Source organism: Meleagris gallopavo, chromosome 2, assembly GCF_905368555.1.
Source record: "Meleagris gallopavo chromosome 2, MGAL_WU_HG_1.1, whole genome shotgun sequence".
Classification (NCBI taxonomy): Eukaryota; Metazoa; Chordata; class Aves; order Galliformes; family Phasianidae; genus Meleagris; species Meleagris gallopavo.
This window is the reverse complement of record NC_139405.1, coordinates 43,306,658-43,332,268: the sequence shown is the minus strand read 5'-3', so window position 1 is coordinate 43,332,268 and position 25,611 is coordinate 43,306,658. Positions and strand designations below refer to the sequence as shown.

The following is a 25,611-nucleotide window of genomic DNA, read 5'->3' as shown; positions in this document are numbered from 1 at the left end:
ATATCTTGAAGAAAGGGAAAGAGCCCCAGCCTCCAGTCAGAGAAGACTGTTATTTTTCTGTTAAACGTCATATCCAACCTCAGAGAAGAGTGGGTGGAGGGTTAATGAGTTGTCTTTGAAAATAATTTTGAGCAATGCACAGCAAGATCTCAGGGAAACAATGTTTACAGTCTATATCCTGTCTCAGATTCCATAAACGCTGCTGTGGTGCCCCATTGCCAAATTTAGCTGTAGTCACCAGGAAGCAGCTGGTGTCCCTTGTAGTCAGCCATCACTCAGTAGCTTTAATACAGATGGACAGAGAGAGTTTTTCCTAGTTATTGAGCATCACCTACTCTTGTTGGTGTGCATTTGCCTTTGCAGTGGCAGTAAGAAACTTCTTATGCATTGAACCTAATCTAGCATCCTTAATGATGCACCATCTCTGCTGATGTGAGCAGTGGGCTTGTTTCACAGTGCAGAGGAGAAATGTGTCCTTCATGAATCTGTCCTTCTGAAGGAGGGTGAGGAATCTACTGCTCTGCCAGTAGTCTGCCTGGATGTCATAAAAGGTGTATGGGCAATTATATACAGTCTTAGGAATTTTGCCAAGTAATATTAAGTCCAGAGTGTTTGTTGTTTAGCCCTCCCATCCATACGGTCCAGGTTACCTTGAACACTTAGTTCTACCTATGTTAGTTCACCCTTTCCCTTAGTTTTTTGGCAGATGGGTGGCCTCTTCTCCCTCCAGTCTTCAGTTGGAAGGAAAGTATTTGAAAACTGGGTCCGAAATTAATTTGTGCTCCAAAGAAACTTTGGAGGAGAAACAGCTCTTTAAGTAGCTCAGTTGCCACATACATTTGAAAGAGCTGTTGTCAGGGCTTTTTGTAATTGTTTAAAATATTAAATAATGCAAGCTAACAGAGATCAGGCAAAATACATAATTTATGGAGGGCATCCCTCTTCTCTTGCAAGTTTTTACTCTGACAGACCAGGACCATTCTGCATTCCCTGTGACAGAGACTTGCATCCTGCCTATGTGATTGTCTTATTCCTTCTTTCTCCAGGGGGAGGGAGGGGAGGAAATTAATAATTTCTGCTTTCCTTCTATTTCTTCGTCTCTAGTGACTTCTGCACCAGGAAAGAGGAGATGAACAATGTCAGAACTCTACTCAATCTTTACTGCTTTTCCTTTTCTTTTCTCATCACCCAAAGATAGATGAGGGAAATGACTGAAAACACTCAATATCCACACATCATTTCAATCCAACTCTTTAACAGCTTTCACTATCCAGTGGCATGATGGTATTTGGTTTGTTATTTACTGGCTGTTTAATTAAAATGTATCCCCATCAGGGAGCCAAAAGATCCAGCCCTAAAACTCTTTCACATGATTTCTCTAATCACTCTCTAAATTATTTATCATGGCTCTGAACTGTCTGGAAATTTTTTTTTTCCTTTTTTTTTTTCCTTTTTTTTTTTCCTTTTTTTTTTTTTTTTTTTTCTTTTAAGCACAATGATTTGTTCCCAAACATCTGTAAAAAATCATGACTGACCTCCCATCTGGGCAGCAGCTCAGCTCTGTCCCTGGGCTAGGTCGTGTCAAGTGTGCGAGCTCTGTTTCAAAAGCATAAAAATTCCTGACATGGTGAAATTCTTTTCTTACATATTTGTTGACAAAAGGCGGGCAGGGAAGGGAAGGGAAGACTGCTGTTAGGAATGCACGAGCACGATGCTGCATAGCTAGGCCAGAAGTGGAACACTTTGTTACGGAAACGGCCACAAAAATGCTCCTCCCTGCCTTAGAAAATGGTTATTTAAAGCAGAGTTGATTGCCAGTTCTCCTTGCTGCTGTTGTCTTTTGAATGTGGCATGTGTAAATAATATTTCCTCATGAAAGAAAATTTTCAGTGATGACAGTTCTCCTGTGGCCACTTCCTGTCCCAAAGGGGAGGCACTGGCCCTTCCCTGGAAATGACGATTCCCTGCAGAGAGAAAGCCCAGGAACTGAGAGGTTCTTTTCCTCCAAAGTTTCAGATGAGAGAATTTTGGCCTCTAGAAGCAATGAAAGTGGAAAAATGGGACACAGTTTTCATGGAAGTTTCTAAGGTGTGTACTAGAAAAGTACCTGAGTAAAAGTAAACATATAGTGAGAAAGTGAAGAAAAGTACATGACTTAAAGCAAAACCCACACTCCTCTATGATTTTTATAATCAAAAGTGGCAATGTGTGCTTTAAAGCTGGTTTTCAAAAAAAATTTCTTTACTTACACCAGTGTCAGTGAGCAGAAATCCTTTTATTCCTGGCTAATGACAGCTCCTGGCTGTGCAAAAGCTAGGGACACACCTTCAAGAGACTGCAGTTACCAAGCACACAGAGATGGTGACATCCTCCCATGTATCTTGTTAACTGTGTTCTGCTTGCATTTTTCCCTTTTCTTCCCCTTCATCTCCAATCTTTTATGGAGATTAACCCATGCCAGACTTAAAGACCCTTAAATTTTAGGGAAGTTCAGGCACACATCTGCAGCTCCGGCTCATTGCTGTTTGTCTTTGTTAGTGTTGCTTCAGGCCCAGGGATTGTACAAAGTGTTCTTTCAAAAAAATAAATAAATACCAAGGTATTGTTACAGCATCTGAGAAGCACACTCCTTCTGCAAGATGTTGTAGCCTGATCACTGCAGAAACACAGGGGTGCATAGGGCTCTGAGGCTTCAGAAAACAAGGTTTTGATGGTCTTACGGGCTTAGAGTCTCGTGCCTGTTAGCCCCTCTACCAGGTGAAGGGAGAATGCTGGGCCTTCAAGGAGTATCCAGGTGCCTTAAGTTGGGGAACTTAAAGACCTTGCTGGGCATGGGGACTGGAGTGAGATTTAAGCCATCAGAGCTCGGCTGTTGGAGGCAGGGAGCACCTCTGCTTCTGACTAATGGGTCCTAGCAGAGAAGGAGGCGGTGAGCAACTCTAGTCCCTGAAGGCTGCAGAGAAATGGCAAAGCTGTAGGGTATGCCAGAGGTATGGCTCATCCTCTTGTCTCTCTTGTATTTATCCCCCTGGCTCTGATAACCTAAACTCCTCACTTTATTTTTCTCGGGATTTTCTTTGGATGAACCCTACTAAACGCAATGCTAGTGCTAGTGCTGAAATTTGCCTATGCCAATAAGGCCATCTGTTTTATTAACTGAAGAAGGTCTCTGGAGTACTTCTCGCAGGCTTGCAGCCTTTTCTGCCGCCCCCAGCACTTTACATCAGCCCTGCGAACAATGGGAGGAGACCCAGGAGGTCGCTGGCAGGAAGTGCCTCTTCCCGTGCATAATGAACTGGCTGGGAGACTGAGGGATGGAGATAGCACACAAGACACACAGCACAAACTGCTGAAACAATAAACAAACAAACGGATGGCCAGCACTTCCTCTTCTTATATTGTTAGCTCTGCTTCCTAAACCCACCTCTCAAAAGTCAGCATTCTAGGCTCACTGATGCTTAACCTCTTTGTTGCCAGTGATGGCTGAAGGCCCCAGCCATTGCTTGCCACTGAGATGACTGCTGCAAGAGCCGGAGATCTGTCCTTCTGAAAGATATAACAGCACTTTTACAAAAAATTGAATGTAGGGAGACATAATTTGGCCATAGGGCTCTATGGGTGTAGCGCCTTGGTACCAAGATCGTGCTCTAAGTCGGTACAGACATTCAGACTCTTTGGGTAGGATGTCATTTCACTGTTTCTCATCTACTAGCAAGAGAATTATGACAGCAGAAACTGAGTGGTGGCAAAGCTATCTCCATCCATGTAGACTTCAAAGAGAGATGCCTGCTTGAAAAGAAGTTGGGGATGGTCTTTGGCTTGGTGCATGCAAGTATTTCATCCCATGGTAGCTGAAGTTCATGGCCCACAGGAGCTCTGAGTACAGCAGCAAGGTAGTGGCCTTGCACCTGCCACAGCTTGGCACCAGTCGGTCAGGGGATCCTGCTCCATGTCACTCTCCATAAAATGCTGCCAGGAAGAGGTAAAAGGCTATTTGGGAGAACTAGGCTGGTGCTTCTGGAGCTGGGAAGACACTTTTCAGAAGGCGTGCTGATATTTCTCCCCATCAGCCCCTAGGTCCAGAGCTAGGTGGGGGTAGCCTAGAGAGGTCATGACCCTCCCTGGGAGGGAGGGAGCAGGGCAAGGGCTGTCACAGGGTAGGCCCTACCTTCTGCTGAGTGCTCCCAGCTGACAGCTGATTTGTTATTATTTTAAATACCCACTGTTTGTGTTAAGCACAGCAAGAAGTCTAGTAAACCAAAATGGTGACATTTAAAAATGAAGTATCTCAAATTGATGTTTAGTCCTTCAAATAAGGAAGCTATCTGCTAAATACCAAGTTTAACAGTTATGTAATAAGTCCATATCAAAACACAGATAATGATTGGTTGGCTATGGTTTAGCAATTGTTGTTTAATTAACCTATAAAGGCTTTCCTACTTAATCAAAATTGTACTTCTGTCCCAGAGACTATTTAAGGCACAGTTCTGGAAGTATTATCAGTGTTGCTTTAAGTACTGAGGCACTGCAAAGAAATTACCTAAGGCTATAAGTGCATGGCTGTGGGCATGTGGGTGCCACTCCAGACTGATCAAGCCAGGTCACAGGCTGATGGAGGTAAAGGGACTTCTGGAGGTCACTTGGTCCACCCCCTGCTCAGGCCACCCAGAACAGGTTGTCCAGGACCATATCCAGGTCAGGGCCTCCCTTCTCCTTTCAGTCATGGCTTTCCCTAGAGGAGCTGCACCAGTTGTCTTCCTGCCTGTCACCTCTGAAGTCCTCCCTGGTGGCTCATTGCTTAACTTTAGTTACCAAATGTGCAGCCTCAGGTAAGGAGCAACTGACCCAGGCAGTACATGACTTTGGCCAGCTCTAGCATGCTTGGTGTTCACCCCTGAGCCCCAGAGCATGGCCCAGCTTTGGCATATTGATTTGCACATTCAGCCTTCAGCAAGAAGGAAGAAATGTGGTGTGAATTCCTCCTGAGCACAAGTCCTCGGATTTCAAGGGACTTCTGACCAACCACCAGTGTCACTTGTGATGCAGCTCCTCAGCAGTCTGCAAAGTGATGATGTGTTCATCCCACTGCTGAGGCCTGAGAAGGAGGAGTAGTGCTGTGGCAACAGCTTCAAAAGGTGCTGGTTAGGGCAGGTATGTTGGCAAACTGGGGAGGCAAAGGAAAGGACCAGGTTAACCTTTTCATGTCATGAATCAATCTTTTCATCAGTCTCTTTGCTAACTGACTCAATACTATACGCTAACAGCGGGCTCCTGCTATGTTTGGCTTTTCACTGCGTTAAACAAAAAGCCTGGCTTTACAGTTTAAAAAAAAATCTATCTGTTGGTTTGCACTGGGAAAGATAGGATGTGTGCTGTTTAGGACTTTGTGTAGCATGGATGAATTGTGCAGAAGGTGATGGAAACTGTGTTTAAGGCAGTAAGCGATCTCTCTTGTAAAGCTTTCTTTGTAAACGCTCAGTGATTTTATGTTGCAAAGTTGCTCTGAGAGTTTTAAAAAAGAGCAGAAGTAGGCATGACAACCAGCTCCCTTTTCTCAGAAGACCAAAACATAATCCCAGCCTGGCTGTGGCATTGAAAATAACAGCATAGCACTTTCATCAGGAGACCCTGGCTTCTCCAAACCCTGTGTATGCTGTGCTTGAGAGACTTCTAAAAGTCGAGGAACTTTATTTGCAGTCACTGGATTGGAAATGCAGATGTTTTCCTTCCTTCCTCTCTCTGCTGTCCAGTCCTTGTCAGTTTAGTTAACATCCTGAGTCTGTGTGAGACAGTAAATGCAATCACAATGGGAATTGCTAGGATAAAGGGAGCATACGTGCTCTACTGCCAGTTTTTCCAGCCCTTGTACCTCTTATTGAAGAGTGGAAAATGCACCGGACTTTGTGCATTGAAGGGCATAACAACAAAGACTGGGCCAGGCGAGTGTTCAGATGCATGCCAGCTCTGAAGCAAACCTGATGAATGGCTGAATGGGAGGAAAGAATGAAAACTGGAAAATACACCCAGGAATTGTACAAGGTGACTTGCTTCCTTTCTGGCTCTGGGCAGTGAGACTATCCTGAGCCTTGTGCTCTGTCTTATGCTGAACAAAAACCACATAGGTGCTCAGATCTCATTTCCTAATAGATCAGGTCTCTAGGTGGACATGTTGCAGAACACTGTATTCTACTAGAAAATATTTTGGGGGCACTATCCAGTCCCGGCAACCTTAAAGTTGAAAGTGAATATCAGCTCGTATGTGGCATGCCAGAGTATTTTGAGACAGATCGAACATCTTAATACACCTCTTGATTTACCTATTCTGTATAGGTCAATCTAGTCTCTTATTTACATGTAAAAGGAGAAATTCATTCATAAGTGTGGAAAAAAATACTGACATAGATAGCAGTAAGCCTGGTGGGGACATGGCAGACTTAAAACAAAAAAATTATTTTTCAACTGAAGTGACTATAAAAAATCATAGAATGGTTTGGATTGGAAGAGACCTTTAAGATCACCTAGTTCCAACCCCCCTGCTGTAGGCAGGAACACCTCCCTCTAGACCAAGACCAGGTTGCTCAAAGCCTCATCCAGCCTGGCCTTGAATTGCTTCCAGGGAGGGAGGAACCAAAGGCTTGCTGGGCAACCTGTTTCAGTGTCTTACCACCCTCACAGTAGGAAGAATTTCTTCCTAATATCTAGTCTAAACCTACCCTCTTCCAGTTTAAAGCCATTTCCCCTCATCCTGTCACTACCTGCCCTTATAAGAAGTCCCTCCTCAGCTTTCCTATAGGCCCCCTTCAGATACTGGAAGGGCCACTGTGAGGTCTCCTAAGCCTTCTCTTCTCCAGGCTGAAGAGACCCAACTTTCTCATCTTGTAGGGGAAGTGCCCCAGCCCTCTGATCATCTTTGTGGCCCCCCTCTGGACCCACTCCAACAGTTCCATGTCCTTCTTGTGTTGATGGCCCCAGAACTAGATGCAGTACTCCAGATGGGGTCACATGAGAACAAAGTAGAGGGGCAGAATCACCTCCCTTGCTTTTCTTTTATGATTTTCTTGATGTAACCCAGGATACAGTTGGCCTTCTGGACTGCAAGTGCACATTGCCAGCTCACGTTGAGTCTTTCATCAACCAGCGCCCACAAATCCTTCTCCTCAGAGCTGCTCTCCAGAAAAAAAAATCCACCTTCTTTCATGCAGCATCTGGAATAAAAAAGACATTGTCCAAAAAGAAGTCTCTGTTTAAATTTTATGCCTTGCGCAGCTACATTTTCTCTTTTGTGGAAGAACACATAGAAGCACTGGTTTTACAGTCACTGATATAGAGAAACCTTCAGGAACACTGCTAGTCATTATATGTAGGTCTGTAATATCTCAGAATGCCAAACAGTTGGCAAAATAGCAAGGAAAAGGATGTGCTGCAGTTGTACTGGTGATGGATGGAGGTAGTGGTGACCCCATTCTTCCTAGTACCTGCACAACAGTGATGCATAGGATGCATAAGGGATTTCAAAGGTCTTGGACCCTGGAGCTTTCTTTTTTTTTTCCCTTGCAGTGGAGCTTGCAGTCTGGGATGCATAAAGGTAGTTGTTCTTTATTCATACAAAATGGGACATTGCTGATAGAAATAACTCTCTTGGCACCTCTGATACCTGAGAGCTGATAAAGCAGAGAACATATGGTGATCCTGGCCAAAGGTGGCCACTCATTGTAAAGCTACTGCTAATAGCTGCTGTTCCAAAGGCAGAGGCCAAAGGGGACACAATAGTCTTAAGTGGCTTGGTGATATTGTTGCTAGAATTAGAAACACTTCAATGGTCTGGTGCGGTTAGTCCTTAAAACACGTCTGAGATGGAAGTTTAAGATTAGATCCACACCTTCATGTTTAGCATCGATTTGTGACTCTCTCCTGTGAATTTTTATAATTAGCACCTGAATCTACTCATGCCCCTAAGTCTTTGCAAGATCCATTGGTGATGAGATCCACACTTTAACTTTGTGTTCTGTAAAAAATGTACAGAAAGACATTTTCTTTTACTTCTCTTTACTTTCAGCCTGTTTTACCCTGCAGCCTGATGATTTCTGTGACAGCCCCCACCTTTTGCATTGCAAAGAACAGTGAGTAATACTCCCCACTGAGTTTTTAAAAAGCACTTCTAATAATCATTCTTGACAACCTTCATGATTTTCTTCAATCACACATCTCCTTTTTCATGCTAAGGAGCGAGCCCTACACTTTTTAATCTTTTGTTATATACCAGCTCTATCTTTCACAGTAATTTCATACTTGGTGAAAAATCCAGATACCATCAAGAATTTACAAGCTGCTCAAACAAACTGAGATAAGAATACCGGTTTCCAGCCTGGTCCTACAGAAGTCACATTCGAGGCAGGAGGAGATGCAGTATAAAACATAACTGAAGATTCTCTGGAAAATGAGTGATTTTATGCAGCATAATTGCACTCTTTAGTAACCAGTAATTTCACTACTGATTCCTCAGCACAGAAATCTGAGCAACTGACCTAAAATTATTATCCAAACTAATATTTTTCAGTATTGTCCCTGTTGTAGTAAGATCTGAAATGGGAATTAGTATTTTTCAAGTGTTCCATATGATATGTACTCATGAGAACAAATTACATGTGTTGCACCTACAAATACGCATAGCTATGTATTTTTAATTTAACCAATGCCAATAGGCAGAAAGGCAACATAGATGCTTTGGGTCTCAGACCCAGATGTTTCAGTTGCAGTGACAATACCTATGCTGACTCCATTGGGAATACTGGCAGACCCAACAGTATGGCTGAGAGTGCTCAGCCCTTCCTGGAGCAAACAAGTCTGGTCCTTCTGCACTGGGTGCCTGGGCAGCAGCCTGAATGAGGCTAAGGGACTGCTCTCCATTGCAAAGTTACCTCAGATTCCCAAAGGAAAGAATGAGTGGAATAGTTAGTATTTTCTCCCTTTGTCCTCTGAAAAAGCAGGGGAGGGAGAAGGATATGACAAAGCAAGTATATTTTTTTGTTCTGTACTTATTGTCAATGTACATTAGAATGTGCAGCATGAGGAAGATCAGAGATGGGGACATCTCAGTGGGGTACCTTCCCAAAATGGAGAATAAGCAGCAACAGGTCACAAGTTTTGGCAACTAGAGATTTGTCTAAACCAAACCTTAGCGAGCTGTGTTCCCTGAGCAATCAAATCTTTCATCAAGTCATTGAAAGGATTTCATCTCAGTGTTTTTATTTCACATTTGTTAATCCAGACCAGGTCATCTTTCTCTTAATTACTTTGCAACTATACCTTAAGAAAGACAAGATTAAGGTGCAGAAAGACTTGAAATATAGAACAGTAACAGGCCACTTCTTCTTAATTGCATTAGTAAATGTTTTATTTCAGGCTCAATGCATTCAGGAGGCTCAACGATTCAGTGAGGCATCAGTGCTTTATTACAATTCTCCAAAATTTGGGACTTTTCTGTAATCAATGAGTAGACAGAGGTTTTATTTTCATTTTTTTCTCTTTTTTTCCTTTTTATTTTTTTCCCCATAGCAATGTGGTTATTACTGCTTAGAAGAGAAACAAATGGCAAAATCTGGATGATGGCTGTATTACCAAGAAGCAGAAAATACAATGAAGTAAAAAAGAGAAATTATAGGAGAAGTTCCTTGACAAGGTCCAACTGCATGCCAGGGAGATACATGTCCAGTACGATGCAACAAATCCACCCCAAACAGATTTAGATTTGAAAAATTCTTGATTCAGTCAAAATTTGACAGAAAGTACTTGAAGAAAGCTGGCCATTAAGGATTAGAAATGGAGAGCAAGAAGAAATATGTAAATATATTTTCCTTGTCAGTATTTTCCAGTCATAAGAGTGTCTTGTGCCACATGCTGATCTCACAGATGGTGCAGTAAATCAGGGCTAACTATGAAGGAGTAAGTGGAACTGTCTTTGTGTAACTGGTGTTGGAATTGATCCCTAGCTGTGAAAGACAGGGATTGCCTTTGGGTGTAAGCACTGATCAGAGAACTAAAAGGTGGTGTTTTTTTTTTTTATTTTTTTATTATTATTATTTTTTATTTTTTTATTTTTTTTTTTTATGCCTTGAGTATGACTCACTCTGTGGCTTTGAGCATTTTGCATAATTCTTTTGCCTTGGTTTCTTCCCTGCAAAGTCAGCTGATCCAGAGCAGCACTTGAGTGGGGAACTTTGATTATGGAAATTGCCATGAAAATGCTTGCTTATTATTATTAGTGGAAGTAACATATTGCATTAGAAAATTTTAGCTTAGCCAAGGGGCTTGGAGGGCAAAAGGCACCCCAGATTCACCAGCAGTTGGTTTTTGAAGTAACCAGCTATTAATCCACAAAGTGAAGAGATGCATAGATGCAGAGCATTCAATTTTAAGGGAAAGATATTATCCAAGGGAAAAGCAAAGAATACAATCCTGTGACTGCATGGGTCAGACTTCAAAACCTTGTACAAGCCCCTTGTGACTTGCACGTGAATTCCATGTCAGGCAGTAGTGACTGCAAACCCTTCTTCTTTGATGTCTGTTCAGCACATGTGAAATTTGGGGGTGTTCCCTCAAATCTCAGTAGGTTCACAGGATTTGGGGGGTTCTTCTGATCTAAGGAGAGAAGGTGGGCTTATACAGCCTGGCACACTCTTCCAAAAGGCAAACTTTTGGTTAAAAATCATGAGGATTTGGATCTGCATTGTGTGTTGATTGTCTGTACTGCGACAGGAATGTTGGTTAAAGGATGTGGGCATGTTACCACAATAACCTCAGTTTGCATTTGTGACAAGAGCTGCTCTCTTGCAAGGAAATCCTACCTGTGTACTTCATAGGGGCTGATGTGTTGCCAGAAGGGAGCAGGCTGGCAACCTAGCAGCTGTGGTAGATCAAAGCGATCAAAGTGATGGTTTCCTAATGTCTCAAATAAATAATCAAGGACTAAGTAAAGGAGAAGAATGCTGCTGAATGTACACAGTTTCTGGAAAGAAAAATGCAAAAGCCAGCTCACCAGGAGCACATCCTTCAGCTTTCTAATAGAGGAGGCTGGGATGTGCCAACAGCAGAAGATTCCTTGCTTTTAGTATGACTCTGGACATTTAAGATGGAATTAATTTTGCCTAAACACAGTAATTTAAAAGCCAGATGTCTGGCCTCCTTCCGCAATCAGTGAAGGAAAAGAAGGTGATTTATCCAACCTTTCTCTGTTCCTGGGCTGTGGAGGGAGCCTAGTTAGATCAGACACTAACTTACAGACAGCTAAAAAGTACAAGATGAATTGCTTTTTTACTGCTTCATATGTTTAATAAATTGCACACTTTCCCCACAGATGCATATAAGGTCTCTGTTTTACAGAGAGAAGGGAAAGTGAGGCTGAAATAAACCAACTTCCCCATAGACTGTTACCAGTACAACAGAGGTTACAACATAACTGCATCTGACTTCAGCTCCCCTCTTATACTTTCAAATTATGCTGCCTCACAAAGACAAAGAATAATTAGTCTCCTCGCAGGAAACAATTTCCATTTCCCCTCATGGGTATAAAGACAGGTAAAAAAAATACAGCCACGTGGGCAAATGCAACCAACTCAGGCAGGTTCAAAGATTTAGATCTGCTTGTGGGACATCCAGGGCTTGTTACCAAACCCTGCTAATTTCAGTTACCTAAAGTTGGGAACCGAGTTTCAGAAAATATGTAAAGAAATATGCAGTGATTTACCTGCCTCGCCTGACAATAGCACTGCACTGTTTCTGTTGCTCTCTTTGCTGAGCATATGGAAGCTGAGTGCTTCCTGGCTAGTATCCAGACATCCAGAAGTTAAATTGATGGGTATTGCCATGAGGTTTCTAGCTAACGGGAGACATAAAGAATGAAGCCTGTTTTATTTTTGCTTGTTTTTTTTCTTGTGAGAGTTTTCGTCACATAGAAAACCTAGATACAACTGCATGCAATGTATTTCTTCTCTGTTCCACCCTAAGGGATGACTTAGGCCAAGTTGTGATCTGTTTTGCTGTTCCAGCCTGTTGGACTCATCAGTTTATTCAACTGACTTTTTAAATGGGCCTATTTTTCCTGACTTTGGAAAAAGCAGCAAGAATCTAATTGCACTTGTGTGCATGGGGTGTAATGTCAAGTCTGTGGGATGAAGGGAGGGAATGAGAGGGCACTGCTTCTCCAAATAGGAAGAGCTGGGTAGGCAAGCCTCTTGAGGTGCCTTGGGTAATTTGCACATCAGTCATCACCACATGGAATATGCTTTAAGTGACATAGCTTGTGTCTGCACAATCCAGCACAGGATGCTTAGTGGTTTCTTATCCACAGGGACAAATGTGACAGAGAAGCTTAGATATGCACCTGCAGTTAGATTAAACATTTGAGGACCTATCGGCTTCAAGCCATTAGATCTCAGGGTCCCTCTTCACAGTCTGCTGTATATGCACTCTCTGGACGAAACTGTAGATTAATAGCTCCACAGATGGAGAAACATTTTTTTTCCTAAATCACAGTTCTGTTTCACTTTTATGTTGCTTGCTAGATTAAATTTTAGAGCTCTCTGAATTTTCTTATGCAAAGTGAGACCAGGGATTTTTACTGTTGCAGTTTTGAAAGCTTTTCTATTTTTTGCTGTAAGCAAAACCCAGGAAATCAAAGGTGATTCATCTTTAAGCAGCAAGCGATTTAAAGCAAACAATGCTTTTTGATTTATGATAATGAAAAAGAATGCAGAATGATGATGGGGTCAGATGAAAACTTGCACCGCACACATTTTTATGATAAGTATCATTATATTCATGCACTCAACTAATTCTGTACTATCAGTTTTATTTGTGAACCTTGTTTATTTTAGAAGTTTTTATTTAGGGAATTTATTGGCAGGGTGTGGTTGACAGCCTTGGAAATAGAGGTCTGATGTTCAGAGAATGAATATAAAATACCCTCATACAGCCCCTGCCAGTATGCCTCAGCTCTTCAGAACTACAACTTAAGAATAAAAGAGCACAAGAGTGACTTTCTGAGGTTAGACTGAAGGGCTGGTCTAATGTTCCATCTCCAACAGTGACTCAGAACAGCTGCTTAGGAGTAGACCATGAAAGGAGACAGAGGACAGTACTTTCTCCCACCCATTCCCTCAGGCACCAATCGTTTGGAGCTGGAGTAGTTCCTGTTCTGGAGGCTCACACATAGACACATTCACAGCATCCCCAGGAACACATGTGAGATCCACAGTACCCTGGGGCAGGAGATTCTATTTTCTTAGGTGCATTTTTTACAGTGGAACTCATTTGGCTTTTCTCTTTTTCTTTTTTGTCCCCTGCTGGTTTCATTAGGTGCCTCCAAGTTTGGACTGGAAAGAGGGCACCTATGTTCCTACCTCTATGCTTCTCACGGGGAGGGACATTTAGTTTCTGAACCTGTCATTCAGCAATACAATTTCCCTTTTTACTGACTTCAGGGCCAGACTTACCATAGATGACAGCCATTAAACATATTAAACACTGAATATGAATACTGAAAAATGAAGTCAGTCCCGATTATAAGACTTTTTTTTTTAATCAGAAATTTTTTTGATTTTTTATTTTTAAGCTAACTAACGTATTTCACTTCTCTTGTGGAATTATAACTGCTGGAAGTACTTCTCTGTCATGCTTATAATCTGTTTTATTTTATTTTATCCTGCTCCATAAATTTAGATCTTTTTTTTTTTGCTTATTTAAGCTAAGTTTTCATGAATCTGCTTGACTCCAGGAGCCAGAGCTCTTAGAAATGGGTCAAGTACAGAGAGACTGAAGAAAATGCCACAAAAGCTGGCAAACATGAAGATTTTTTTTTTGTTATGTATTGTTTTGTTTTAAAAAAACTCATTTAGGAAATATCTAAACCACGCTGTACTTCAGGTAAGCCACTCCAAAGAGACACAGCTGGATTTCATGTTTAGTACAGAAAATCAGCAAAAAGCAGGTCTGGGAAGAGCCTCTTAGTATCAGCTGGCCCATCCATCTGAGACAGTCCAATCTGCCCTTAAAAGTCCACCAGTGACAGTCTGCAACCTCTCTAGATAACCTATTCCAGTGCTCAGCTCCCCTTATCACTAGAAAATTTTTCTAATGCCTAAACCAAGTCTCTCTTGCTGCAGCCTAAGCTCATTATTTCTAATCCTACTCTCAGTGGAGACGAAGATTGTTTATTTGCTTGTTCTTTGTAGCAGCTTTTTGGAAGGGAGCTATCATGTCATCCCTTGGTCCTCTCTTCCCTTGACTAAATAGCCACTGACCTTCTCTCTCTTACCACATGCCATAATTTCTAGACCTCTTATGATTCACTCTACCCTCCTTCCAATTCCCTTAATTTGGCACATGTTTTTATGGAGGCATGGTGCCTGGAGTTGGACCTGGAATTTCTTCATGTTCAGCCAGCAATCCCCAACCACCTACTCTTTCCTAAGGGCAGCATTTCACACTTACTCCTACTGAATGACACCTTTGTGTGAATAGAGGCCAGACACAAGTGTCTTACATCTAAACTCAGAGACTTTTGGGCTTCAGTTTTGACCCCTTAGGGACAAGGCACCACAGTACAGAGGCATAGCAGAGATCTGTCTGACCACATTCTTTTTATTACTAAAAGCACTTGAATGACTTTGATGGCTCTGATCTCTCCCTGTCTTATCTTTCTTCTCTTTCAAAAGTCAGGATTCCAGCTAATGACCAGTGAATTACTTTTCTTACAACTACCTGTGTTTGGGACCTGTATTTCTTTTGCAATAGCTCATAAAACCTGTTGAGTTATAGCTCCCATTTCAGCCAGGCTTGTTTCACCCCTCATTCCATCAGAGCAATTAGATCCACCGCCATCAGACTCATCCAGTGGTCATATTTGGTGTCTCTAGGCTGCTGTGCTGAAACCATTCAGGGATCCTCCAGTCAGTTGTCATTCACTTTTTCTGCACTTGCCTGCATGAAGTTCTCACAAATCCTGGACATGTGTTCAATATACCACGTGAAATGGAGTTCATTGATGGGTACTGGTATATTTCACATTTCACTCATTGACATAACTTCAATACACTTGCAAATTTTTCAGTTTGTGCACAGTGGCTTTAAAATATATTGAAACACCATTTAGATGATCTTAATAATGCTGACGGCCATACCATAAACATATATTTCCTTTCCTACACTGCTCAGATCTGCCTAGCCTATTGATGTCTGACACACTTAGCAGCTCACGAAATTAATGCATAAAAAAGATTTATCCAGAACTCTCAATGAGCAAACAACAAAACTGAAATCTGACAAGTTTGCAAACAGCTTTCATTTTCCAAAAAATACCAGGAAAAGGAAATGGCCTGGCTCTGGCAGTCAGTGTATTTTTTACCTATCTCTGATGTCTCATAACTAACTGCTCCATACTATTCTCCCATGATGGAAGGAATGCCATGCTCAGTACTTCTTGCTACGCTCTAGTCTAGATCTCTTTGGGAAGTCATTAAGTCACTGTGATAGTGACTTCTTCCTCTTCACAGCTCTCAGTTGTCAGCAGAGCCTTCTAGTAGGATGATATTGGGCATTTCTGACGTATCTGAAAGAATATGTGTAGACTTGTTATTACTGTTCATTGCCAGGACAGCATCAAGATGACATGATCTCATTTCTTCACAAGAGCAGAGCCTGCAACCTAATATTGAGGATTAAAAGTAAATTCTGGAAAAATTCTGTACTTGTACTGCCTTGCCACCATCATTTTGCTGTTCATTCTAGCCCTCTCTCATCAACCCCTCCCATTCCTTGTCCAAAGAAGGCAATACAAAAATTAGAAAGATCTGACAAAATGATTGAAACAACTTTTTGCAAGGGACTTGTTACAATTTCTTCAGCTAAGGAGGTAAACCTGTCTCTCCTGAAAAGAGTATTAATGAGATCCATTGATAACAGGTGTGCTGCTCTTTTGGTTTAGAGACAGGAAGAGCATTGATCTGGTTCATGAGTAACAGGTCAAAATGGAGGGTGGAGGAAATATTTTGTTGTGGACTAGACTGTCGGGATAATACAGGTAACATTTTCATGATTTTTCTCTAGGTTGAGACTGAGTTGTCTGAGACAGCAGCTGTATTACCTTAAACTAAAAATATCTCATTCATAGTTGTAATCTGTAGGCCTGTCAATTGCTCAGGCCTGTCAAGTTACACCATCTTATTTGTAGTAGACGATATCTGAAGAGTTACCTCTGCCATTAGGATAGATAATTAAAACGATCTCAGGTAGTATGCATCTAGCATAATATTACTGTTAGGTTGGCAATTACTAAAGAACTTTCTGATGTTGTTTCCTATGCCTCCATTCCCACTGAGTAGTAGCTTTTAATTTAAAATAAAAGCCATTAGCAATACTATGTTCTAAAATATTCAGAAACTGGACTTACTCATATTTTGTTTGATTGCCAATAGCTTTAATCAGTTACCTTTTCTGAATCATCAGTGTGACTAACACCCTTGTGAGACCACCTAGAATAGACTTCCTCTGAAATAATTTGTTTTGTTCCTCCTGAGGTACCTCTGACCTAAAAAGACATCTTTGATAAATGCTTTTGGTGTTCCATTGCTTTATAGTCCACACTGAATAAATAAGACAGTAAGTAAAAACAATATGTTTCCTTGCTGCATTAAGAGTTCTGCTTCAAGGAGCAGTATTTGTCATCTCTAATGCAAAATAAAATTGGGTAAGAGGCTTGCCCTCGGCACTGTTCCTGGAACAGTGACAGGATTAGGATCAGTCACCTGGATCCCAATACCAAGATTTACTCACTCAACATAAATAATCCTAAATTATATAATTCCATCAAACTGGATTTTCAGATTCTTCTAATTTGGAATATTAATGTGTCATTCTAAATATTTCACCCTATTTATTCCTCTCTCCTGATATTCCTCAATTGCCGTATTTCCAAGTACACAGTCTTGTGAAAAATAGTTGTCAAAAAAAAAAAAAAAAAAAAAAAAAAAAGAAAAAGAAAAAAGTTTTAATTCATTAGAATTGCAGCTTGTTCTTAGGTGTGGAAAACAAAGTGGTGTCATACCAGACATGGACTTTTCCTTCAAAGCCAAAAAATCTTTCTTTTTATGGGGCAGACTGCAAGGGAAGTCTTTCCCCATGGGGTGTTTATTAGGAGAATATTAAGGATATTTTAGGTAATGTGTTATTTGACTAGGTTCAGATTCTTTGGGAAATGTTTTATCTAATAAAATGTAAGTCTAGTAGATCTTGTTAGAGATCGGTAAGGTGGTTTATGTACTATCAGTGGTTTGAGAATGTGTGATAGCAACATAATGATTCTAAGTTTTTTAAACTAACAATGAAAAATTTTACTGAACACCACAGTTTCACATGTCTACTTGCTGTGATCTGACAAGACTTATTCTCATGCATGTAACGACACAGTTTCACAAGTGTTTTTTTAGAGGAAGTATGAATGTAAGCATTTTCTTCTCTCACATTTGTGTGGGTACCTGCCAGGGAAAACAAGGAACTACTGCAACTAAATCACTTCACTCACGTGCTATTGCTAATCTAGTACACGAAGAAAATGTTTTTTGTTGAATTGGCACCTTGCCTGACAAAACCACCTGTGCAAGAAAGGTGCTGAAAACCATGGGCAGCATTAGTCACTGATATGCAGTGTGGTTGGAGAGACTGCTTCTCTCATAGTTTTATGTCCTTATATTGTGGCGACCAAAGTTTCACACAGTGCTCAAGGTGAGGCCATGCAGAATGGAGCTGGGTCAAATGTACCCCAAAGTATGGGTGGCCATTTGTGCTGCCAGGGCACACTGCTGGCTCAGATTCAACTTGCTGTCAGCTAGACTCTCAGCTCCCTTTCTACGGGGCTACTCTCCAGCCTCCCATCCTCCAATTTGTCTATACATCCAGAGCTATTCCATTCCAAGTGCAGAACTCAATCTGGTTAAATTTCATACAGCTGGTGATTGCCCAGCCTTCCAGTCTAAGTGAGACCTCTCTGCCTTCAAGGGTGTCTGAAAATGTGTCCCAATTTATCTTGGCAAAAGCTCTGGGACCACACCACTGATTACTAAGTGGATGAACATACTTTTTTTTTTTTTTTTTTTTTTCCTTTCAAAATTTCAGTGTGTACTGATTAGGACAGGGAAAGGGAAAGCTCTCATGATAGTTGCAGAAAATTCCTGTAGTGGAGAGAGTACTGGGGTGCATAGATCTCTCCCTTCCTATGTACGTATGTTAGGCTTCAGTTCCCCAAGACCATGAAAAGCATTAATTTAATTTAAGAAAAGGGAAGAGAGAGTACAGCAGGGAAAAAAATCTACAGGAAAAATATGTGTATGACAGGCTGTACTGTCAGTTAAAAGGGTACAACCCTGCTCCTTGTGCAAGCTCAGATCCTCCCCTAAGGCCTCCTAAGCCCTCCAAACAATCCACGTGAGACAGTGGGATCAAGAGCTGCTAAAATTGAGTGCAAGTTTCACATTCCTCTGCTTTCAGACAAGCATGTATTTGTTCAGGTTGCTTTAAATTACTTTTCATTGATCTGGATGTTTCGTACTCGAGCTAAAATATAAAAAGGTCACATATAGTAATTAAAAATATATTCTCCTCATGAAAACTGTGAGGAAATTTAAACTTTAATTAAGTCAGAACAAAATATGAAAAGCATCATTTTCTTATTCAGCAGCTTTTCCTTAATTTGCTTTAGGCACACACATTCAAGGATACAGAAGTACATTTATTTGCTCTTCTAAGACTACTATTAAATGTGGTACAATTTTTTTTTTTTTTTAATATCTGTGTGTAATCAACAGAGCTTTCAATTTATTCATCTTTGCAAATTCTCGCTGCTGGTAATGATAAATGAGCCAAAGAATATGTGATAAGGTACTTCAAATTGTTGTAATTTTGTGATTTAAAAAGGTGTGTACATGAGTTGGGATAGGTCAGTACAAAGATTTTAGTAGGGTATGGCTACAATATAGATGTTTGAGAGTAAGTCTTTTATATTCTTAATGCATTATGTTGTTGTGTTTTTTTTGTTTGTTTCTTTTTTTCCTATAAATATAACCTATGCAACTTATTTCCCACAGTGGAATGACTTTACTTGATATAGGGTCTTTAACAAACATTCAGAAGTATTTTTAAACAAATTTAATAGAATTTGCTGGTCTCCACTTCTATTTCCTATCTCAGACTGTATCTCCTACTTTCTGACAACAAAAAGGTCTTCTTTCAAAATCAATTCCAGGCTCCTACATTCTCATTCTTCTTTCAGAGTGCTTCACCAGCAGGATGCTAATGTCCATATCTGCATGTTTTGTTTTAAGAAGGTCTATTCTTTTGCTTTGTCATGTTCTCAATTTCCATTGGAAGATGGAAAATTTCACCTCACTTATGAAGGAGATACTTGCCAAAATTAATCTTAGGGGAATTTCTGAAAATATCCCTTCTTTCTTGCCTGTGAGCCAGGGTGGCTGACTCCTTTTTCTTATCTAGGAATTGACTGAAGAGAATCTGTTATTTTTACAGCTGTGAAGTGCATCTGACAATATTTGTCCTCATATTCAAAGGCATGCTGCAGAAGGCAAATGCTTTATCCTTTTGTTTTCCTGGTCTCAGATACCCAAGAAAAAAATGAGAATTAAATAAAATGTAGAAAAACTCTAGCATTGGAGTTTCAGTATTATTAAGAGATTTAATATATCATAACTGCTCAAGACTTTCGTTATTTCTTTATGATTTTCTTTTTTCTCTCACTATAATTAAGTTCACACTGAAATCTACAAAAATGTGATATTTAATGCAGTCCTATTCTTGGTGCTCTTGAGACATGCCTCATAGATTGTGGTGTCTACATCACTTTGGCCTACATGAAATGCTATGTTCAGCATGCATCTTCCAGATCTTCCTAGCTCCCTATCTTGGTTGCTAATACCTTCATATACATGTAAGTATATATACTTGGCAACTATGTGATACTTGTCATCATTAAGGTGCTTAATGGGCTTCAGTTAATTAAGTCCTGTCATTACATTTTGAGGCAGTAAGGCCAACTGCAATACTGAAAAATGGTGAAATCGAGGTACAGAGATTCTAACCCTCAGTCTTCCAATGTGCTCAGGTACCTCAAAGCCTGGTTTTGTGTTATGATTTCTCCAAGGGAAAATCTATCTGGAGAAGTTTTTATCCTCTTACACAGCTCTGTCTGCTGTTTGTCTTCTTTTCCTCAGTGACATCAATTCTGTTGTTTATGAGGCTTTCTTGAAAGCAGGTCATTAGCAACGTGCTGCAGAGAATATATCCTGTCCATGTCTTAAGGACTGATACCATGTGGAGTTTTTCCTTGTTAAAGGCAGAATTAAAACCAGGACTTTGTTCACAGTGACAGGATGACGGTCCCTTCAAAAGAAGTATGGGCTTCTTGCTGTGCATTCGTAGGGGGAGACAGAAAACCTTTTGACTGTCTAAGGTGACTAAATGTTTTGTGAGGGTAAAACAAACAAAGGAAACAGCCCTTTCCAAATTTCTTTCTTCTCTCTCTCTCTCTCTCTCTTTTTTTTTTTTTTTAATCTGTATTTCTTCAGTGACCTCCTTAACTTGAGTAACAGGAGACAGGGAGAAGTAAAAGTTATTGCCTGAGATTGAAAAGTGCATGAGAAATTTATTAGCCGTCTTTGCCAGAAAAGAAATGATATCTTGGAATAATTTCAGAGGAGATTAATGGGAGTTCAGTATATAGAAAAAAAAAAAAAAAAAAAAAAAAAACCAACAAAAAAAACAGGAGGCTCTCAACCTAGGCAGCATGAATGCAGATCTGTCCATATTAGGTCAACATGAATACTAAAACCACTTTGTTCTCTAGCTGGTTACAGCTCCCTGCTTAGCAACTTAGCAGGCTGTGATATGAGGTACTGCACTTGACTTGCTCCCCTGGTAAAACTAGGGCAAACTCCCATGCAGCCAGCGTGTCACACTATGTACACCATGGTGTTAATGTGGGGAGTTGGCTTGATACGCTACTTCTTGTAATTTTTATTTCTGCCTTCCCCATATAGCTTTTAATAAAGGACATGTAATGAAGCCTGAATGGCATTTATTACCCGCACAGTGTATGGTGGCCAGTTACCCTGATGGATTGGTAAGAACATGCCTCAACTCCATACCATTATACAGACCTTATTTAGGGATTTTTTTCTTAAGTAAGGGCTGAAATGTGACACCATGCAAGGCTTTCAGACTTACCTCGTAAGGAGAATGTGCCGCTTGTGTACACTCCAGGAGAGACTGTCTTCTACCAAGATCCCTGTGCTCAGATTTCACATGTGGCATGTATCACAGCATAAGGGCTGAGTTTGCATGAAAGAAAAGATTCATACAGATACAAATGTGCTAGTTCTCTAATTTCTTTACTTTTAAAATGTTTTAGAGTTACTTTGTTTCACTGTGCAGGAAAATCAGGGCAAATGTGTATTTAAAGCCTGAAGACATGCGCAGAACTTACCTCTAGATTGGTTCATCTACTTTATATTTCAAGTCCTAGTAATTTGATTTTCTTTCTTTTTATCGGACTTGCCAAACTGCTGTAAAAACTGAGCTCTGTCTTTAATGGGGTCTGAACGCAATGCTTGTCCTCTTGCAGAAATGCCACAGGCATCTCTGGCCAAAATAAAGCTGTGGTGGCATGGTCAGTTACTGCATCAGGAAAAACCTCAAAGAATGTTTATTTCTGTGAGCGGGTGATGCAAAAGGATTGTAAGAGCAAACTGATAGCAACAACTCAGTGCCTTCTGTCAAGTGAAAGAAGAATGTACTTTGATCCTTTGGGAAATGCATTTGGACATAGCTAGTCATGGAATATTTAAAGAAGCCTTGGGGAGAACTTCTGGTGAGAGAGTTTAGTTTGCAGCCACTACCAATGGTGGCTGCAAACTGTCACATTCATTTTTCCTCTCCTGGAGAGAAGAAAAACAATGCCTGTTTTCAGCGATGGTGGAGGCTTACCCTATAAAGCAACTTTATCTGTGACCGTTGTGCAGTATTTCTGGGGAAGCAAAAACAGAGCAAATCAGATTTGTTTACAACAAATAGGACTTGCTCCTTAGAGGTTGTTGCAGAGGTTGTAGAGGTGATGCAGCTTTCCTAGTTCAAAATGAAGCTAATTGGCTCCCAACTAGTCACCAAAATGAGGCTCTGTGATTTCAGATATTTCACCTACTGGAAGAAACTAGAAGCCTGCAGATGTATTCAATTCCTCAGGTAGTGTTCTTTATCCCTTTAAATGAGTTTTTGTGTGAGGAAGTATTTGACAGAATATCCCTGGTGCAAGATAAATAGTTTCCCTGTGTTCAGGACTAATTATCCTCAGGGACACAAGAGACCAAACAGCTAGATGAGCCAGAAATGAAATGGTATCTTGTGGCTATAGTGGGAAGAAGGCAGTTACACTCCTACCATACACGATTAGATGGCTATCGAGCTTGTTACTACAGGAGAGGAAATGACCAGATTTTTCATACAGAGCCTCCACAAATAAGTACACGTGCACTGCAGCAGCGCTCTCTCTCTGCCTTGCCTATGTAGATGTACAGCACCAGCAGTTGTTGCTGGTCGTACATATTTCAGACCAAATGTGTGTATAGGGCACAGCCAAAGAGAGAACTTTCTGTGAATGTGGTGATGCATGTGACTGTCATGTTTACATAACATCCATATTTAAAGTATGCAGATCTTGCTGGATAATAAGACAGCATGCTTTAGTTCTGCCCTACAAATCCTGGAATAAAATCATTTTTTGTAGCGTTTGTCCAGTGTGCAAGATCTTTCTCTCTCTTCAAGATTTTTTTTCTCTCACTTCAGTTTTCCTTGGTTATCTTTCACTGACACTTAGTACGATGGTTGAGGATCCAGGTTGTGACTGGAGGCTGAATGGTGAACGCATGTTTAAATTGCTTTTGTAGTTTGAACACAATCAACCAGAAATCTCAAGAGAATTCCAGGGAAAAGTTAAATCTTGCAGGTGTCTTTTTTTTCTTTTTATTTTTTTTCCCAGCCAAAACTCCCATTAAAGCCAGCTATAGTTTTGCCTGAATAAGGACTGCAGGACCTAGCCAAATCTTGCAGGATAAAAGGTTTGTCTACTCTTTAAACTCTGGATAAGCATCTGAACTATCTGCCACATTCCTAAATTAGATCATCCCCAGTGTGAGCCCGGCTTCAGGAGAAATCTTGCCAAGCTACGCTGATGGACTTCCTCAGGGCCTGTTGGGCACAGGGCTGTACTAATCTCCCTGGCCAGGTGGGCCTGGAGACACCGCCAACTTGCAGCTGAGGGACAGTGGACAGACAGAGGCAGGTGGAGAGAGCAAACTGCACAGCACATCTGAGGCCTGTATTTGATCATATTGGTCTGAATTTGCTGTGGGTCACTCGGACCACAGGCATTGTGATGTTCTCTCCAGGCAACGTGTTGTACAGTGAGGGCTGGAGGTGATGAAAACACAAATTATTGTGGCTTGGGAGGAACATGCGCAAGCTATTGGCTGGCTGAAGGCATGCCTGGCTGACACTACTATTTATATCTGGGGGAGATGCTGTATAACAGCACACAGCATCTGCGTGAAGCCAGCCCTGGCTGTTTGGAAGGCACGTGCCTTCTGAGTGCAGTTTATCTTCTACCTCTTCCTGGTGCAGCTCTGAAATTCTCCCTTTTCTAATGATACCTTGCTTTTGTCTGCTAAAGCTGGGGCTCAAGCGAGAGCACTGTGGTATACCTGGTGAGCCAGACCCCTTCTCCCAGGGCAGAATGAGTAAATCAGCAACACGTTACTCTAAAAGACTACTTGGACATGTTTATTGCTGAAGCTGCTGAAGAAAGATACAGAAAAAGTAGAGGGGACCCAGTGGCTTCCTGCTCAGAACTGCATTTTAACCAGCTGTTGCTTCTGAGTGTTTGGAGTGTGTGAAAGCAGATCCTGCATGGCGGAAGGAGCCACCCTTGCTGCATGGTCCCTGCAGGCCCCTGAGGCTGTGCCATAATGGGAGTGGAGGAGCTGTCTCCCAGCACCCCAAGAATCTCTAAATTTTAAGACAGCATTGCGAATGTGGAGGTGGCACTCATAAATTACAATTCTCTAAACAGTGTATCTGCAACTTCTGCATTCACGTACTGTAGTCACACAGCTATGAGTTTTCAGATTTTTGTCACACTCTGATAAGATTAAAAAAACACAGTTATATTCGATCCTGCTGACTGGTTGCAGAAGTAATTTCTCATTCAATTGAAATCCAAAACTTCGGAGATTTCATGTCCACTGGGATGGAAAGTAATTTATCAATTCCCATTAGCTTCAGCCACCAATCACAGAAGTTTTTATTTTCATTTTAGCAAAAAGGATAATGTATGTCACCTACATTTCATACTTTGTCAGGGATTTCAGAAAGCAAGCAGCTAAAGCTGGGCCCTCTGCCTACTTAGAAAAAAATGCCCTTTTTCTAAGAAAGCAGAACTTTGTATTTGTTCTACAACTTTTATGAGGAGGAGGATTCAAAAGTCAATACCTGGATGTTTTGAAATGTGCCCTTTTACATTTAGTTTGAGCAGCTTTGCTGGAACCTGTAGCCTTTCAAGCCTCATATTTTTCTAGATGCGCACCTGCATTTCTTTCGGGAATTGCTCTTCTAATACGCAAACATTTACTAATGGTCTCACAATGACTGCAGATTACATTTTTTTTCTAAGGACTACAGGCAGAAAACGGGAGGCTGCCAATTCCTTATGAAAACAAGAACAGTGACATGAACTGCCTTCGGTTCTTGTAAAGATAAATAAAATACAAGAAATGCAAAAAAGAGGCATTCTGACAGTTGCGTTAGTTCCCTGAAATTCCTATGGCAGAACATTTGGAAGAAAGAGAGACTTGCTATTAGTCAACTGTATTGATTTCTGCCACTAAGGAAAGTAGGAGAAAAAATATTTACTGTGCTAAACCGCTGGAGCTTTCAACCAGTTCATATTGAAAATTGTCTCTTGTGGACTCCCCCCTGCCCCAGCTTTTCCTCTGCAGAAGGGAAGACTGGAAGAGGCATCAGTTCATAACAATGAGAAGCAGTTCCTGTTGCCCTCCAGCTGCTGCAAGGGAGGTACACTGTCTGCCAAAAGAGTTACCTTCTTCTTGTTGTGAGCAGTAGGTCACAAAGCCATTTTCACAATCACAGCAGATCAAATATTACTATGATTTCAAATTGATCATTTTAGATCTTGTTCATCTAAATGGCCTTCTCAATTGCTGTGATTTGTTGCAGGCATAATAGTCAATATAGACAAACTTCCAATTCTATTGTTTCAAGCTTCTTAATATATAGACTGAATTTTATATCAAATCACATTATTTTGTGTTTGGAAGATCAGTGTTTCTTTTAGGGTTATTTTCAGTGATTTTTTTTTTTCTGTTTTGTGCGCAAAGGTATTATTTAAACATTCGTTTTTTGTTTCCTTAACAAAATTTAAACTAAAAGCAAGCTCACCCATTTCAATAAACTCTTAAATGTGAAGGTTGATAAATGGATAGA

At 40.9% G+C, this 25,611-nt stretch overlaps 1 long non-coding RNA gene across 2 annotated transcripts; it reads right to left on the bottom strand.

The window, feature by feature from the left end:
• Positions 1-1,685: 1,685 nt before the first annotated feature.
• On the bottom strand, positions 1,686-21,729 carry LOC146544955 (uncharacterized). 2 transcript variants are annotated; one of them, XR_014882162.1, is made up of 4 exons: positions 21,545-21,729; positions 21,286-21,389; positions 7,032-7,205; positions 1,690-5,164 (listed from the first exon to the last, which is right to left on the bottom strand). It is a non-coding gene; the product is annotated as an uncharacterized LOC146544955 (long non-coding RNA). The 2 variants fall into 2 exon arrangements; XR_014882161.1 differs by having other exon boundaries at positions 1,686-7,205; positions 21,545-21,724.
• Positions 21,730-25,611: the final 3,882 nt, after the last annotated feature.